At 57.4% G+C, this 14,524-nt stretch overlaps 2 long non-coding RNA genes across 5 annotated transcripts; one reads left to right on the forward strand and one right to left on the reverse strand.

Moving 5' to 3' along the window:
* Positions 1–961: 961 nt before the first annotated feature.
* LOC119865965 lies at positions 962–8,636 on the reverse strand. 3 transcript variants are annotated; one of them, XR_005378823.1, is made up of 2 exons: positions 8,400–8,636; positions 962–1,329 (listed from the first exon to the last, which is right to left on the reverse strand). It is a non-coding gene; the product is annotated as an uncharacterized LOC119865965 (long non-coding RNA). The 3 variants fall into 3 exon arrangements; XR_005378825.1 differs by having other exon boundaries at positions 962–1,332; XR_005378824.1 differs by having other exon boundaries at positions 7,930–8,636.
* LOC106557772 lies at positions 7,865–13,479 on the forward strand. Of its 2 annotated transcripts, XR_005378826.1 has the most exons (4): positions 7,865–8,837; positions 9,675–9,743; positions 11,880–12,055; positions 12,729–13,479. It is a non-coding gene; the product is annotated as an uncharacterized LOC106557772 (long non-coding RNA). The 2 variants fall into 2 exon arrangements; XR_005378827.1 differs by lacking the exon at positions 11,880–12,055.
* The last annotated feature ends 1,045 nt before the right edge of the window (positions 13,480–14,524 follow it).

A 14,524-nucleotide genomic window follows, 5' to 3' on the forward strand; every position in this document is an offset into this window, starting at 1 on the left:
ATTGCCGGGGACTGCAAGAAGCAAGGGGGCTGGGGATGGGCAGAGCCCAGAAAAGCCAGTGGGACCTGAAGGGCCTCTTCTTTGCCTCACAGGGTCACTGGGCCGAAGTCCCCTCCCCCAGCACTCCACCATCATTTCAAGTGATTGGAGCTGAAGGGGATCTTTAGCTAATTAAAGCCGAGGCCACTAATTGCCCCTTGTAGGAAAGCACGGCTGCGGCCGGGAGGAGACCAAGGGCCTCAGAGGGCCTCAGGGGGCCAGGCACAGGGCCCCGGCCCCGGGTGGGACCTCCCTCTAGACCGTGTGCTTTGCAGGGGGCACTGTCAGAGACTCCCTGGAGTGGAACTGTGGGATAGAGTGCCAGGACCAGAGTTCCCACTGAACACCTGCATGTCACCGGGACCATCCACGCCCAGCTCTAGCTGTGGGCTGAGGCAGGGGATGGTGAGGGGCCCCCACAGACATTCTATGGATGATAGGTCAGAGGTGAGGTCAGCTGGCAGCAATCCAGGGGCGCCGGCCCCACGCTGGTGTCCTGAGCCGGAAGCCTGGCTGCCAATCTCTGCCATCCTCATCTCTCCTCAGAAGTGCCAGCAGCCACAAGTCTGAGGGTGCTAACCTCACCTGGGGCTGCCCTTAGCCCAGCACCACCCAGCTCCCCTCCAGGCAGGATGTCCCAGGGCCTTCCCTCAGAACTACCACAGAGGGTTATTAGTTTTCTGTGTAACAAATTTCCACAAATGTGGGAACTTAAAACAGCAAATTGGGGCACCCGGGTGGCTCAGTCTGCCAAGCGTCTGCCTTTGGCTCAGGTCATGATCTCAGGGTCCTGGGATAGAGCATCACATCCCGGATCCCAGCTCAGCAGGAAGCTGCTTCTCCCTCTCCCTCTGCCCCTCCTCAGGTCATGCTCACATGCACTCTCTCTGTCTCAAATAAATAAATAAAACCTTATAAAAAATAAAATAAAACAGCAAATTTATGATCTTAGCTTCTGTAGGTCAGAATTCCAGGCTCCACATGGCTGGGTTCTCGGCTCAGGGCTTCATGGCGCTGAAGTCAGGGTGGGTGGGGGCTGGGCTCTCTCCCTGGGGCTCAGGCTTCTCTTCCAAGTTCACTGGTTGGGCCAGAATCCAATTCCTTCAGTGTAGAATCAAGGTGTCCATTCTTTGCTGGCTGTCAACCAGGGGCTGCTCTCAGCAACTAGAGGTCACCTGCACCCCTTGCCTGGTGGCCCTTCCAGCCAAAGTCATCAGTGGACAATCTTGTTGGCACTGAATCCTTGTCATGCTTTGAATCTGTCTTCCTCTCATCGACCAGCCAGAGAAACTGCTTTTAAAGGGCCCAAGTAATTAGATCTAATAACCTTCCTATCTTAAGTTCAACTAATTCAGAATCTTAATTACAATTACAAAATCCCTTCATAACAGTACCCAGGTTTGTGTTTGATTGAAAAATGGGGAGAGTCTGTGTGTGTATGTACAACAGGGGCCAGGAATCTTAGGCGACATCTTAGAACTCTGCCTACCACAAAGGACACAGGTCAAAGAGCAGAGGCCATGCTAAAAGTACGAGTAGTTGACTTCTGGAAAAGGTTTTGGACTCTAAGTGCTACTTTGTCTCATTTAAATCCTCATAACAATTCTAGGAGTAGATGCCACTATTATCCCCATTTTTCAGAGGCAGAAATTGAGGCCTGAGAGGTTAAGTGACACTCATAAAGTCACACAGCTGGCAAGTGACCAAGCTAGGATTCGAGGGTAACACAAGGTCTGATCCAACCTTTACTGTGTGTTCTTGGGAAAGTGTGTAACTTCTCTGGGTTTCTGTGAAGTGAAAGGTTCCGAGGCCTGTTCCCCACGGACAAGCAAGCCCAGTTCCAAGGCCCACATCGCAGGAGATCAGGGGGCTCTGGCCGGGACCATCCTCAGCTGATGGGCAGGAGGGCTGCCTGAGTGGCACCTATGGCACCCAGTGAGATGGGGTGGGGCTGGGGTCTCTGGTGTCAGCCACCTAATTGCAGCCATCCTGGCTTCTGCAGCCCAATGACATGCTATCCCCTGGTGCTGAGACTTACGGTGGCCAGGGGGCCCCTGACAGCCACAGGAACCCCAAGATTAATGGCCAGGAAATTGCTGCTAACCCCGGGTTGGGCCCCTTAGAGCACAGAACAGGGCTTTCAGACCGTCGTCCAGGGGTGTGTGTGCCGGGGGACACAGCTCGGCTCTCCCAGGGACAGTCCTGGAGGGGGAGGGGACCGCAGAGGTGGCAGTGGCAGCCTGCTCCCCCACCCCATGAGAAAGACTATCAGCCTTGGCGCAGGCCCCCCCAGAATCAGCCTCCCTGCCCTCCCCCCGCCCCCGCCCCCATGCTCCAGCGGCCTCCCTCCGTAATGGGGCTTAATCATAACATGCATTAGCTAGGGCCTGCTGCCTGCAATTACCTCTTCAATCAGCCACCCACCACCGCCGCCCCCAGCCTCAGGCCACCTGTGGACACACCCACCCCACCCTCCCCGCCCCCCCCAAATGCAGAGCTGCAGGCTGTGCAGATGGACCAAGAAGTGACCCCAGGCAGCAGGGGCCCGGGTGGGGGGGCGCCCAGTGGACACGAGCTTCGGCTCAGGGTCACAGGCAATTATTTTAAAAGCCTGTTGAAAACTGTGCAGCTTCCCCAGCACAGAGGGCTCATCCTGAGGGCTGCACTGCCCTGGGGTGCTAAACGCTTGCGTGCACACACATCGGTCATACAGGCCACACACGCGTACACACATGTGCATGTGCATGCACACAAGGGATGGGCAGGTACCGGGGTACATGTGGACCCCAAAGATATGGGTACTGGCTGTCTCCAAGGTGCAGATACACAGGGAGACCCCACCTGAGTGACCAGCCCTCAGCCATCAGGGGGCTTCCCTGTGTAGCTCTTTGTCCCCTCTGCCCTGTCCCTAGTACAGACCAGCTCATGGCCTTTGGCTCCCTGTCTCCAGACCCGGGGCACAGGGTCCTGAGCTGACTCAGAGGACTTCCTGTTCCATCCAGCCTCAGAGCTGGGGTGGGGGCCAGAGAAAAAGGGGAGAAAGACCTGGCGGGGGCAGTGGAGGAGGAGACTGTTGTTGGGCTGTGATTCTCTCTAATTGCTGTTTTGCTGAGAGGTAATTAAAATCCCTTTTTATTTCACACGTCAGAGCCCTCACCAGCCTGTGGAGAGGGCGCAGGGGGAGGCCAGGAGGTGGGGGCCATGGAGGGCCGGGCCGCCTGGCACAGGGAGGGGACAGGGAGGTGGGCCATCTGAGCCCAGCCTGCCAGCCCAGCCTGCCTGCCAAGAGGCCCAGTGGCAGGGGTCCCCAGCCCAGCCCCTCGCCCAGCCGTGAGCACCTGGGGTCTGGTGCTGGCAGGATCTGCGGCAGCCCAGAGGAGCCAACAAAGGCCATAAGAATGAAGACAGTGACCTCTCCGGAGTGCCTCCTCCATGCCAGGCATTTTGCTGAGCCTCCAACTTGCAGGATTGTTGCAAAAATCACTACTACCAAGTAGATAGCATATCATCCCGTGTGCCAGGACAGTGATGAAGCTGAGACTCGAGGAGATTATGAAACAGTGAGTCGTCCCCCACCCCCTCACCCCTGCTTGTCAGTGGTAGGAACTGGATTTGAACCGGTCTGATCCCAAATTCAGAAGCACCATGTCAACCTGCCCATGCCAGCCCACATGACCGTCCCTTCCTGCAGAGCCTGCCTTATTCCACAGCTCTGCCTCCACCCTCCTCAGAGCCCTGAGGGAAAGGCCACAACCTTGGGACCCTTGCCCAAGGCCCATGCACCAGTACCGTGCCTGTCACTTTGGACCCCTGGTCCCCTGCTGACAGGGCCCCTGGTGCAGGAGAGCTGGGGTTCACCCTGTCTGTCGGGACCTATGCGCATGCTCCAGGTGCCTGGTCAGACCCCGGCTGGAAAGGAGCAAGGTCCCAGCCTTCCCATGGCTAGCTGAGGAAATGGGCCTCACTGGGTGGGGCAGGTGAAAGGTCAGTGAGCGACACCTCTCTGCATGCACGCCCCCCCCTTTCTCTCTTCTCTCTGCCGGTTCTTTCCCATCATTTGGGCCTGGACTTGCATCACCCCCTCCTTTCCATCACCCCCATATCCACCCCATCAGCACACGATCCCCACCATCAGCATCATCAGGTACCTACCACCCTGCCTGAGGTCTGTTGGCAGTGGGGGTGGGATGTTGGGGACTGCAGAGGAAGGACCAGAGGGGCCCTGAACCCCACTAACAGGTGTCTCAGCTTCTCCAGGGCAGGCATGGAGACCCCTGGATCCATGTAGCTGAGCACAATGGCATACTATATGCAAGTAGATGCAGAAGGGGAGGGTGGGCAGGCAGAGGTGCAGATTAGGGGGGCCTCCTTGGGTCTGCTAGTGAGGCAGTGCTGATCTCTACCGCATGGAGCAGCCAGGCCCGGGTAGGGAAGGGCCTTATTCATCTTGTGTTCCAGTGCATGGTGCTGGCATTAGGAGGGGCTTAACATTTAAGGGATGAAAGAATGAATGAACACATTTTCAGGATTAAAACTGTCTCCGAATAGGACGTGACACCCAGTGAGGTCGCTCCCCATCACTAGAGCAATAGGATTAAAACCTCAGGTTCTGGTGTCATACTAATCTGGATTAAACACCAGAGCCACCATTGCCCAGCTGTGAACAGGTCACTGGGCCTCCTTAAGCCTCAGTTTTCTTATCTGAGAATGGGAACAATGTGTCTGTCTGAGATCCTAAACAAGGAGATCAGGGAAGAGCCGGGGCCCATGACTAGGCCCCCAGTCTGGGGAATGCCTCAGGTGGGCAGCCCCTGTCTAAGCACCCCCAAGAGGGAAGGCGGGGGGCCAGCCAGAAGCCCTGAGCCTCCCTCCCCATCCTCCTCCAGGCACCTGGTGACCTCCACACACCTCATTTCTCTCCACTGAGGAGCAACTGGGCATGGCTGATCCCAAGAAGACCACCTTTCTGGCCAGCTGCCCCAGTGAGGGACACCCCCATGAGGCAGGACAGGCAGGACAGGGATGGGACAGAGGGCAGAGACTTCAGGAGCAAGGCCTCTGGGGTATTTGGGGGGCCACTGGGATACCCGGGAAGGGGGCTCCAGGGAGCACAGTGGAATTTCAGACCAGGGGTAAGTCCTCTCCTGAGCAATGGTGCTCTGAGCCTCACCTTCCTCATCTGTAACATGGGAACAATTACAGGGCCAAACTCTCAGGGCCTTTGTGGGGTTTATATGAAGTGATGGTGTGGAAGCCCCTGGCAGTATGTCTGGCATAGAATAGGGCCCCAGACACACACCCACACCCACACACACCCTGGCAACTGACCGTTCCCTGGGCATCGCTGGTTTCCCAGGGGAGCCCTGGAGCCCCCTCCCTCTGGCCCTCTTGGCACATCTGTGGCAGCAATACACTCCGCTCCCCGCTCCTGTCAATGTTCCCTGCCAGCTAATGGGCCAATTTTTTAGCATTACGGAGATTTGGCCAATTTGGCAGCCCTGACAGAAAGGCGCAGAGTGAACAGTTGCCTGGGGGCGGGGTGGGGTGTGGAAGCAAGGGTGGGGGAGGAGAGCGCCTGGGGAAGGGGAAGGGGCAGCGGGCCCTCCAAGTCCAGGGCCAGGGCGCGGGGCCAGTGGGCAGTTACGTAATTAGCCCCGCTATGGCCCTCCTCCCGCCCTGCACAGGCCCCTGCTAAGCGCTTCGCATATATTTTCTTTTAATCCTCCAATAACCCTATAAGGCCAGTTCTATGATTCGCTCCATCCTTGCAGGTGTGGAACGGGGTTCACAGATGCCCAAGGTCACAGAGCCAGGAAGTGATGGAGCTGAATGTGAGCTGAGGCTGAAAGCCAGGCCTTTTAACCATGACTGAGATTAGTTTTTAGCTAAAGGCTGAGAATTAGGCCAGGACTCCGTCCCCCCACCCCCCAAGTCATCCACCCCCATCAACACACACACACACACACACACACACACACACACAAAATCTCCAAGAGTCTCAGCCTCTCCATGGAGGCTGCTGAAGATCCCTATGAGGCACACATGGATCCTATGACCTTCCCTTCCTGGCTGAGGATGGATGCCTCAGCCCTGAGGCCCCCAGACCCAGCATCTTTGCAGGGAGAACCCTGAGCTCCACGACTGCCAGGCATGGGCAGGGGTCCCAGCCCTGGGCTCTCCCCTCCTGCCCAGACTGTGGGCTGGGGTCCTCATGCCAGCTGTGGCTTCTGGAGCCCCTCCTGGGGTCAATGCCAGACTCGAAGTGAGCATCAGCTGTGCCCTCCACCACACACTCTGGGCCATTTGGGAGCAAGGAGGCAGATCTGCCAGGGAGGATCAGGAGGGGAGGGGAGTGGAGGGGTAGGGGAGGGGACTGCCTCTGAGCAGGGGGAGGGGCTGCAGGGCTCTGTGCATTAAGCGATCAGAGAGCACCATATTTCATTGCCGGCAATCGCAGCCAAGACATCAACTACTTGGGGAGAGCAGCCTTAAAAGCCTTTTGATTTTATTTCTTCCACTTCATTTTTTTTTTTTTCCTCTTTCCTTGCTGGTGTCCTTGACGAGGCCTCCCTTCCCCCTCTGCTGCCCCTTCCTCACCCCACCCCCACAGGAGGCCCAGGAGTCTGAGGAGGGGCTGAGGCCAGGGGGGGCCTGCAGGGCGTGCATGCGTGGGCACATGTGTGTGCACGCGTGGCTGAGATACTACCGTGGCTCCCTGTGTCCCTGTGTGTGCCCCTGGGCACCACTGTGTGCTCGTCTGGAAGCATGCTCCGAGGCCATACACCTGTGTGTCCAGGTAGGCTCTGTGTGCACTTGTGTGTGCATGCCTGGGTGTGTATGCACACGCGTGGACCTCACTGTGACGCACTCACCAGAAAGCTCCACCAAGGTAAGAGACCCGGGGGGGCGGGGCCCCCGTGGCAAATTCAGAGGGCAAAGGAGAAAGGCCAGGGCGGGGACGGTCGCACCCTTAGGAGTCAGCCTAGCTGGACCAAACCTTGGACCCAGTGGAGACCCCCGCGACCCAGGGCGTCCCCTAGAGGGGTGGCGCATGGAGCTACAGGTGTGCACACCACACGCGCAAGCAAGCACTCACTGCAGAAGCCTGGGAGGGCCGGGTCGCTGCGGGACTCCTGGCTGGGCGCCCATGACGTCAGCTACCGGCCCTGACGTCACCGCCCCGCCCCCCGCCCGCGGGGAGCTCCATCTCCGCCCAATGGCAGGCGGTGGGGAATTGCACATCTGTCTTGTCGGGAATTAGTTAATTGAATCAAGCGTCCAGAGATGCCGCAGCGACCTTGGCTCTGGCCCAGAGGGGGGTTGAGCTGGGGGTGGGGGGTGTGGAGGGGAAAGGCTCAGCCCGGAGGGCGGCGTGGGGGAGGGGGCCTCCTGGCCTGCGGCGGGGAGACCCAGCTCCCAGGGGAATATTGGTGGGGGTCGGCTCAGCCCTGCCCCAGCCCCGCGAAGACAGGGACCGGGACCGGCGGAGCTGGCAGGCTGGGTCGGGCCGGGCCTCGGGGCACAGGCAGGGGGGGGGGGTCGCACCCTCCCCCAGGGCACTCGGGCCGCAGGCTCCCCCCTCCTCGCACCTGCCTCTCGGGCTTGACCCCTCCCTTGGACCCTTGCCTGCCTCCGCCCGTGGGTGCGGAGAACCCCGGCTGACCCCGAGCCAGCGCCCCCCACCCCCCACCCCCGCCTCTGCCCTCCCGAGAGGGTTCGGGTGGGGGGGAGGCACAGCCCCCAGGCACTTTGTCCGCACCGGTTAAGCGGCCCAGGGATTTCCGTTCTGCCCCCTGGCACCCTGTCCCCTGCCTCAGGTGCCCCGGCCTGTCCCGGGGTCTCCCAACCCCCTCCTCGGGCACCTCCCTCCTTAGTCACCCCTCCTCTCACACTCGCTCCTTCCGGATCACGATCCCGGAGAAGGAAGGGACAGGTGGCAGGACTCTGGCTCTCAGAGCCGGGGCTCCAGCCCCCTCTTGCCTGCGGAGAGCCGCGACAAGCAAGCCCAGCGCATGGCCTCTCTGAGCCCGGGTTCCCCAACTGACACCCGCAATAACAAAAGAACCTAGTTCGCTGGGTAAAATGAAGCGGTCCACGTCAAGGGCACAGAACATATCTGATTCCGGAAGCCAGCACATTGCGGTTTTATAAGGGGACAAGCAGAACCATCCCCGGCGTGTGGTTTGTCTTGGAGAGTCCTTGGGGCCCGTGGTGATCTCTAGGGCCAAGGATTCTGGGCGGGGGGGCCAGCCGGGCAAGGCTGGGGTCTCTCATGATGGACCCGGACCCAGGCTTCACCTCCCTCCGCTCGCACCCAGGCCCAACAGTGTCCCCCTGGCCCTCTCACATTATTTCCACACCTTTGCATAACCCTTTGGGTTTCCCGGGTTGTCAGCTCTGTCCCAAACGCTTCGTCCCTGAGCAGTGTCATCTCCATGTCACAGAAGGGAAAGCAGGGGTTCAGAGAGGTTAAGCGACCGGCCAAAGACCTCACAGCTCTGACATCGCATCGCCAAAACGCGAACCTGAGTTCTCTGGCCTCAAATGTCAGCCACTCTCCACTCCTCTGCCTCCCCCTCCGAGGACCACTCAGTTGCTAGGAGACAGCAAGCTGGAGGTTACTATGGGAACCCGGCTGATGTGGAAAGTGGAAGAGAGTTGGTGTCCAGGCGGCTGTGCGAAGGCTCCAGGTGTGCGCCTCAGCCCCTTCCCTGCCCCTCCCACGAAGGCAGCTCCTGGCTGTCAGCTCTGGGGTCTGGGTTCCAGGCAGCAGGTGCTCGTGACAAGGCCTGAGAGAGGTGTGATGATCGGGGGTCACTCTCGACACAGCCCCTGCTCCAGAGCCCTGGGTGGGGGGTGTGGATCTGGCCCCGGAGATGGAACTGAGGGGCAGACAGGCCAGGCCAGGCCAGGGAGCCCCTCACTCTTGCTTCCCCCACATGGCTACAGTAATACTTGCTCTGCAGACAGCAGTGCGGAGCTGAGCTTGTCCCTGGGAAAGATGAGACACGGAGGGAGGGCAGGACCATATAGGGGAACAGAACCATGCCCAAGGGCTCTAGACCTGGACAAACACCTGTTTTCTCACCTGTCAGAGGGGGATAACATTGGTCCCTCTCCCACAGACGTTGTGTTGAGAAAACTAACAAAAATACAAAGCACCATGGCTGACAGACTTCACTAGCTGTGTGGCATTGGGCAAGTCACTTCACCTCTCTGAGTCCCTGTAAAATGGGGGTAATAATAGTGCCTACTTCCTAGGGCAGTTGTAAGGATTGCATGAGTGAATCCAGGTAAAGGGCTTTCAAAGGGTCCTTAATAAAGGGCCTTCTCGAGCTAGCTGCTCTATTTTTTATAGTAAATGTTCAACAGCCCCCAGGGGTAGAGGTCACTCTGGACCCAGCTCCTTTTTCTTCCTCTTCCTCACTTGGGAGAAAAGCTCCTACTACCCCTTCCCCTTGGCAGGCACTTTGAGGAGTAGAAGCTGCAACAGGACTCCCTGGGGCCTCAGACCTCCCCTGTGCAAGGTTGAGGGACCTGGAGCCCCAGAGGCTGGGGTGGGAGGGAGTGAGGAGGCAGCACCGGCCGCTAAATTTGTTCATCCTGACTGTCAATCCCTTAATCTGATCCCCGAGGAACAACGCAGAGGCTTCACTCTGGATGACAAACGAGGAGGGGAGAGGCCTGCCCTGCCTGGACTCCGGGTGAGTAATGGCCTTGCATTAAGATATTAGGCCTGGACAAGAAGAAATGTGCTCCTGCTCCCCCTCTGCCCCAACACGGCTGGGAAGAGAGGTGGGGAGAGGAGGAGGCTTCCTGAGAACGGAGCCCTGGGGAGCGTGGGGGGGGGTACAAAAGGACTTGGGAAGGTGGGGGGGAAGGGGGGAGGTGGGAGGAGGGGCACAGGGAGAGAACCAGAGACAGCAGAGACAGGGGAGGGGAAGGGAGGAGTCCGAGAGACAGAGGTTGGGATGTTAGAGAGAGACAGTGATAAAGACAGAGACCCCGACTCACTGAGAGATGGAGGGGGCAGGGGTGTCTGAGAGAGGGAGAGAGGGACAGAGAGACAGGCAAGGACTGCAGGGAGGGTACAGAGAGGTGAGATGCCTGACCTATACAGGGCAAGGATGCCACATGGCTTCAAGACTTTAATGTCTCTGCACTTGATCTGGAGCCTCCTGGGCTGGGAAGGCACTGGGTGGGGAGAGTGGACCTGTCGGAACTGGCTCAGGCCGAGGGGCAGGGCCTCTGGCGCCATGGACAGCACCCTTTCCTGGGCAGCCTGCTTCTTGGGGGACGGGAGACCAGACGCCAGGGTTCCGACTCCAAGCACCAGCACTCCTTGAGGAGCCCCTCACTCAGCAAACCCCACATCCCCCATAGCCTGGGTCCCATGATAGGGCTTGAGAATTGTGGGGACCCCCTGGAGAAGATGGAGCCAGGCCTGAAGCAGAACTCAGAGACAATGTGGCTCAAAGTTGAGGGAGCAAGAGAGAGCACAATGGGACGGAGATGGACCCCAGAGAGACCAGGGGGCAGTCTGTCCCTCTGTCACCATGTTGGCCTCACCCAGCACCCTCAAAGGTATGCCACGTACTGGCTCAGGCAGGAGACCTTGCCTGCCTTTATTCAAATCCTACCTTAGGGACACCTGCGTGGCTCAGTGGTTGAGTGTCTGCCTTCAGCTCAAAGAGTGATCCCGGAGGGCAGCTCAGGTGGCTCAGCAGTTTAGTGCTGCCTTCAGCGCAGGTCGTGATCCTGGAGACCCGGGATCGAGTCCCACGTCGGGCTCCCTGCATGGAGCCTGCTTCTCCCTCTGCCTGTGTCTCTGCCTCTCTCTCTCTCTCTCTCTCTCTCTCTCTCATGAATAAATAAAATCTTTAAAAATATATCTTACTCTCCCCTTTCTGTCCTGTGGCCCCCAGCAGGGTGTGTGACCTGACTGTAGCTCATATGGTCCCTGTCTGTAAAGTGGGGTGACTATGGCCCCTACTGCATGAAGCTTCTGTGAGGGATCCCTGAGTCAGAACCTGTAGGATGCCTGGAGTGGAGCCTGGCACATGCTAACAGTTCCTTGAACTCCACAGATTACTGTAAATTATTTTATTTCCCCCAGGCCACAGCCAGGACTGTGTAAGCTAGACAATAGCTAAAGCAAGTTCCCACAGCCCTCTTAATTCCTCACAGGGGTCTCCCCCGCTGTCCATGCCCAGACCTAGGGACTCTGACTCCTCTTGGTAAGCCATCAACCTCTCCGTGCCTCAGTTTGTTCATCCGCAAAGTGGGTATATCTATAGGCTTAGTGTTGCTAGTGCATGTAAATAAGCACTTCATAAAGCCCGCAGGGCCTGGTTCTGATGGGCCGGCCCTCTGCTCTGAGGAGCCCCCTGACCCGGTGCGCATATGTGCATGAGCACTGCAGTGTGTGCGCACATGAGTTGGGCAGCAGGGACGATCCAGAAGATGTTCAGACCTCATGATGCTCAGAGGAGATGCTCAGACACAAGGATGAGGTGAGGGGAGCCACCAACCTCAGGCCTAGGAGCCCGTGTGCCCAGGATTAGAGGTAGGAAGCCCAGCCACCCCACCCTCTGCGTTCCCCCCCTTCCACCGACCACCTTCACAGCAGCCCTGGCTTCTGGTCCCACTCAGCGTCACGGTCCTGCACTCACACGCCCCACTTGGCTCAGTGCTCTGCCATCACCATTTTGAATTATTTTATTTTATTTTATTATTTTATTTTAATTTTTGGCCATTTTGAATTCTTAATAATTGTTTGACAAGGGGCCCAGCAAATCCTGAGGCCCGTCCTCCACTTTGCGCCTTCCGGGATTCCACAGGTGGGCAGAGCTGCTCGGTGCTGTGGCTCGAGGAGGAGGGTGATTCAGAGAACAGGTGCTGCCTTGGAGAAAGAGAAGGGCAAGGCGGAAAGATCATAGGAAGGGCGGAGACGCAGGAGGTTCGCCCCCCCCGCGCCCCAAAGGGCGCCAGGCAGGGCAGCTGTGCCCTTCTATGGGTAGGCCTGAGAGAGGGCAAGGGCGGTGGGGGGAGTGGGGGGGACAGGGCTGGCGCAGCCCATCGGCTGCAGGTCGGCTGGGGACAGCCACAGTCACGGAATCTTCCTTCCTTCGGTTGCCCCAGGATCTCTCCCTGAAGCTGGGGTTTGAATCCCTTGTCCCAGCTGTGCGACCCCTTGGTTTCACTTAGCCCTCCACGCCTCCCTGGGGTGCTGGACCCCGTCCCGGGCTTCTGGGTCCTTCAAGGCCTGCGTGTCCCTCGGAGCGCCACCAGGAGGCGCCCCGCACCTGCTGGGCCCTGGGGAGCCTGGGGCGCGGCCGGGTCGGTCGGGGGGAGGGGCTGCCTCGGGGGCGGGGGTGCGGGGAGCGCGCCGCAGCCTGGAGCCTGGAGCCCGCGGGCAGCCCCGGAGCAGGGCGTCCTCGCGAAGCCGCGCTCCCTTTCTCCCTCCTGGACCCCCATCGGCTGGGGGGTGGGGGGTGGGGGGTGGGGGTCCCTCCAGACACTCCCGGGCGCCGGGTCCCCTGATAGGGTCACTCCTCCAGCGCCCCACCCCCCCAGCGCCCCCGTGGAGTCCCGGCCCCTCTGTGAGCACCGGGCCCAGAGTCCCGCCGGTATGGGCCACACGTGCGGAGCCTCAGGTGCCTCCCTGACGCTTGGTTGTATTTGTTCAGAATAGGCCAGCGCTCTCGAACCTTCTCAGTCGCCCCGGCGCGGGCTTGAGCACCGAGTCCTCCAGGAAGAAGCCAAGGCCCTCAAACATTACTTAAACAATATATGCAGCGGAGCATAAGTTCAAATGCTTCAAAAATCAAAGCAATGCAAAATACAAAGCCTCCCTGCCTCGGTGTCCCCATGCACGGCTTCCCTCCCACATGACCCCTGATGGCTACTCTTGCAATTCCTTGTGTAGCCTTCTGAGGAAGATAAGAATCTGTGTTCTGTTTTTCCTCCTTTCTTACATAAAAGGGAGCGTACACTGTACACTGTTGTGTGTTTTGTTTTCACTAAATCTATCTTGACATTCTCTCCATAACAATAGATGCCCTGGTCCTTTTATACAGCTGCATAATATTCCACTGTGTGGTTGTTCAGTTTATTTAATGCTGTCCTTTTTTGATGAATACTTGGGTTGTTATTCTTTTGCTCTTAACAACAACGATGCAGTGAACACCTGTGTAATCTATTCCTGCATAAATGTACTTTTGCACATATCTGTGGGGTAAAATGCCCTAAGCAAAGAGCTCATTATGGAATAAGAGTGTTTGTGATTCAAGTAGGGGTTTGAGCAGGTACTTCTCCCCAACCCATGACAAGACTATTTCCCAGCTACGACCCAGCAATTGTACTGTTGGGGATTTACCCTAAAGATGCAGATGCAATGAAACGCCGGGACACCTGCACCCCGATGTTTCTAGCAGCAATGTCCACAATAGCCAAACTGTGGAAGGAGCCTCGTTGTCCATCGAAAGATGAATGGATAAAGAAGATGTGGTCTATGTAGACAATGGAATATTCCTCAGCCATTAGAAACGACAAATACCCACCATTTGCATTCAACGTGGATGGAACTGGAGGGTATTATGCTGAGTGAAGTAAGTCAATCGGAGAAGGACAAACATTATATGGTCTCATTCATTTGGGGAATATAAATAATAGTGAAAGGGAATAGAAGGGAAGGAAGAAGAAGTGTGTGGGAAATATCAGAAAGGGAGACAGAACATAAAGACTCCTAACTCTGGGAAACGAACTAGGGGTGGTGGAAGGGGAGGAGGGCGGGGGGTGGTGGTGAATGGGTGATGGGCACTGAGGGGGACACTTGACAGGATGAGCACTGGGTGTTATGTATGTTGGCAAATTGAACACCAATTAAAAAATAAATTTATTATTAATAAAAAAAGACTATTTCCCAGCAACCTCACTGACAGAGGATACTGTCAAAGTTTTGCATTTCTGCCCAAAATTCTCTTGTGTTCAGTGCCCCCCAGAAACCTACCTTGACTTCTATATTGTAACCTCCAGCACTTAGGCTTTTTTTTTTTCCTTCACAGCACCTTGTGCATTTGAAATGACTTCCATTTTGTGTCATTATGATTATGATTTTCTTTTTTTTTCAAGATTTTATTTATTTATTTGAAAGAGAGCACAAGTGAGGTGGGAGGGCAGGGGGAGAGAGAAGCAGTCTCCCTGCTGAGCAGGGAGCGAGCCTGGTGTGGGACTCGATCCCAGGACCGTGGGATCATGACCTGAGCCGAAGGCAGATGCTTTAGCTAAGCCACCCAGGTGCCCCCATGATGACGATTTTCAATGTTTGCCTATAAGCTCCATGCAGGCAGAGACTATACCCCAGTCCCCAGCACAACACGAACATGGACACTTCAGAGATGCTGACTACCCCTTTGTTGGTTGGGATGGCCCCCTGAGAGCACCTCAGCCACGTAGGGGCTTTGCCTGCGGCCTCAGCTATGCC

This window comes from Canis lupus, chromosome 25 (genome assembly GCF_011100685.1).
Source record: "Canis lupus familiaris isolate Mischka breed German Shepherd chromosome 25, alternate assembly UU_Cfam_GSD_1.0, whole genome shotgun sequence".
Classification (NCBI taxonomy): domain Eukaryota; kingdom Metazoa; phylum Chordata; class Mammalia; order Carnivora; family Canidae; genus Canis; species Canis lupus.